Source organism: Armigeres subalbatus, chromosome 2 (assembly GCF_024139115.2).
Source record: "Armigeres subalbatus isolate Guangzhou_Male chromosome 2, GZ_Asu_2, whole genome shotgun sequence".
Taxonomy (NCBI): Eukaryota; Metazoa; Arthropoda; class Insecta; order Diptera; family Culicidae; genus Armigeres; species Armigeres subalbatus.
In genome coordinates, this window is record NC_085140.1 from 228,293,695 (window position 1) to 228,297,514 (window position 3,820).

General features: G+C 36.1%; 1 long non-coding RNA gene across 1 annotated transcript; it reads right to left on the reverse strand.

Moving 5' to 3' along the window:
* Positions 1-399: 399 nt before the first annotated feature.
* LOC134215981 (uncharacterized) lies at positions 400-2,101 on the reverse strand. Its single transcript, XR_009980409.1, has 4 exons — positions 1,663-2,101; positions 746-843; positions 587-684; positions 400-519 (listed from the first exon to the last, which is right to left on the reverse strand). It is a non-coding gene; the product is annotated as an uncharacterized LOC134215981 (long non-coding RNA).
* Positions 2,102-3,820: the final 1,719 nt, after the last annotated feature.

Genomic DNA, 3,820 nt, shown 5'->3' on the forward strand with positions numbered 1-3,820 from the left:
GTGAAATATATCACTGAAATTCATGATTTAACGACATTTTCAACGTGTACCATACTTTTTCATATGAATAATTATACACGCACAGAAATGTATTGTAGAAACAACAATATTTCGGGTTGAATTCAACAATAAATATTGTTAGCTCAGGGCTAATAATATTTACCGTTTGAAATAATCCATAATATTGTTGTTTCTACAATCACAACAATCAAAGGTTCAACTCACGTTATTGTTGAAACAACAATATTATTGTTGAAATAATTGTAGCTTTATTATTGTTTCAATATATGAACACAGTAGATTCAACAATATAATATTGTTGATGCCATAATGATTTATATATAGTTTATATTTTTTCTTTTTTTAGGTCAAAGAAAATAAGAAACAAATGAATGTTGAGATTTTTTATATTTTAGATTCAATTAGACATATATTAATATATTTTTTAAAATAAATAATCTTCAGATGCCCTACTTCAATTGTTAGGATGTAACCAGGACGTGACAATGAGTGAATATTCTGAAAAAAGAGATATGACTATGAAGTTTTGCTTTTGCTTCGAAGTTAAAATTTCATCTCTATTTACCAGACATTTTCGCCATTTGTTCATTCGTGAAGCTAATTTCTGACAACTTATAGCTTCAACATTCATTCCGGACACTGGAACGTTGGAACCCTTTTATTCTGGAAGAGTTTAAGAAAAATCACTTTATGGATTTAAATTACTTTAAATATTTGAACTTACTTGAGTTGCCAGTACATCCAGAAAACTTTTAGGACCTAATAACATCTTCCAAAATCAAAATTACCCTTTCACGGAGATTTTTATTTTTATTTTGGAGACTGAAATGGCAATAAAACATATGCAAGAAAAATACGCATTAAAAAATACACGATTATCTTTATTCAAGTAAAGTTAAAAACAACAATAAATATTGTTGAAATTCAATTATTATTGTTGTTTGAATAATAATATATTGTAGAACCAACAATCACACCTTTTTAATTCAATAATAGACCGATTATTGAAATCAATAATATAGATTTTTAGTTTAATCGTAAGAAATTCTGCTGCGTGTATTTAATAATAATGTGGGCAAAAGTACTAATCGATTTAGTGGACATCCTAGACGTTGTGGTAATAAATATTTTCGTTTTATTTCTCTGAAACACGTTATATTGCCGGCGCGTGGTGCTCAACCTTATTTTTTCACCAGCTTTGCCCATAAAATCGGACGCGCACTCCTTCTCAATTGTACTGATTTGAAAAAACAACCTGAAAAAAAATATTATTTTGTTTTCATTATCATAATTTTCATCAGCAATCCATTGTGTTATTATTTTCTGCAAAGTTTTGTTTCTCTTTTTTCAAAGCAACATTTTGACAGCTGCCGCAGTCAAATTCTCTTTTTTGCGGGTGGTTTAAAAAGGGTTTCTAAATGCTCTTATAATAGGTTTATAGTGGTTATCTGGAGAGGGCCACTTGGCAATATCTTACTCTTATAGAGGTCATCATAAGGTTTCCGTGTATGATTCGGTTTTATTGTTAGATCTTATAGATTGTTCTTGAAAACCATTCTTAGAGCGGAATAAAACTTGAAATGTTACTTGGGATATACAGTGTCGCAGTTGTTTTGATGCGGTGAGTGCAAAATTAGTTACCTTGATTGATCCGTTATGTAGGAAGGTATCTGCTACAACGCCTGCCAAATGTTTTTTTTTATTAAGTTGCTTATTTTCGAGATGCCTTTCGCCATACTGATTTCTAAAAGCTAACTCCTAGCTTCTAGTGTGCCGCTGTAAGCACGCTCAAAGCAGGCGATTCATTTCGATTCACTGAATAAACGCCATTTCTTGCATTAAACGTTTTGACTGCTACAGCTTCATTGATACGACGGGGTGGGGTTTGTGGGATACTCCCGGTTCGCACTTCAGCGAAAGCACCCGCGAATCAACTTTTCGGATCAAGCACGAAACCACCGATGTGATACGGTCACAAATGAATAAACTTATTGACGCACTACGTACAAACTACAACCGTTTATTGCTCTAAAGTGGACAGTATTTATTATTTATACAACACGCGGCGCACTGCTGACGATCGGTGTCACCGGCGGTCGAGATAGAACTAAAAACTATACTCCCTACATCTACATACTACCGGGATGCTGCGAGCATCATCTCTGTAGGCCTTTGGTCGAGAGAGGCTATCGTGTGGCAAACGATGAGAAACAAACCACTGGTCATTGACCAGTTCGCATCTAGTGCGTATTGATACAGTGGTTCGCAAAGAAAATGAATTAATGAATCGACTGCTTTGAGCGTGCTTACAGCGGCACACTAGGAGTTAACTTTCTGAAATCAGTATGCCGAAAGGCATCTAAGGTTCGATTTCTCCAAATTAAGCACTTTAATCGAAAAAATATTTGGTAGGCGTAGTAGCGGACACCATCCCTCATAACTGGTACCAAATAGTTTTTCATGAAAAGTTCCTAATTTTGAGAAAACCAGCGTTAGATGTATTTCGCCATACAAATTTCTGGCGGTTAACTCTTGCTGGCTATTTTCGCATATACGATAGCGCCTGGAAGTGGAAGCGGCGAGTAGCAAATCAGCCACTGCCAATAATTCATTATCCAACATACCGGCCACCTTGAGTTCACTCAATAAGGTACCAGTCAAAACGATTAATGCAAGAGATGGCGTTTTTTCAATGGTAGAAAAATCGAAATTTCATCACTATTAGACTACTAATCAGTACAAACTAAGTGCAGGAAACAATCTTTTCACCTCATACTTCATTCCTTATCACTACTTTCTTCAAAAACACCACCATTTTCCATAAATTTGCAAAATACTTGATTTTCCCATACATTTTATCGATTTCCAACTACCATTCTTCCATGAGCTCATGGTGGAAAATCTCAGAACATAGAGTAGCAGACTTAACAGCATAGATAGAAACGCCGGTATCGCCACTCAGTGACGAGTACCGTAAACATGGTGCACGGAAGGTTGTTGTCTACACTTTTTACGGCTGCTGCACCCTGGAAGTAAATGTCATCGAAGTAAACAGTCGGTCCCCCATTCTACTAACTAACATTTCAAAAACCTTAATTCTATTAGTTCAACACTTTCGTCGACGTCGATCTCCTTGGAATAAAAATTCTGTCCGTAGGGTTTTCTAGATGATCACTCTGCTTACTTCATTTGCAATGAATCGCCTGCTTTGAGCGTGCTTACAGCGGCACACTAGGAGTTAACTTTCTGGAATCAGTATGGCGAAAGGCATCTAAGGTTCGTTTTCTCAAAATGAATTATTGGCAGTGGCTGATTTTCTACCCGCCGCTGTCACATCCAAGCGCTATAGTATATGCGCAAAATAGCCAGCAAGAGTTAACCGCCAGAAATTTATATGGCGAAAGACATCTAACGCGGGTTTTCTCAAAATAAGAAACTTTTCATGAAAAACTATTTGGTACCGATTATGAAGGATGGTGTCCGCTACTACGCCTACCAAATATTTTTTCGATTAAGGTGCTTAATTTTGAGAAATCGAACCTTAGATGCCTTTCGCCATACTGATTTCAGAAAGTTAACTCCTAGTGTGCCGCTGTAAGCACGCTCAAAGCAGGCGATTCATTAAGCACTTTCATCAAAAAAAATATTTGGTAGGCGTAGTAGCGGACACCATTCTTCATAACCGGTACCAAATAGTTTTGACGTAAACTACGTCTAAGGGGAAGACTCGGATACAGGGTGTAAAACGAAAATTTCTAAAATCAAGACCGTCACGAAATTAGGATAGATTTCAAACTTT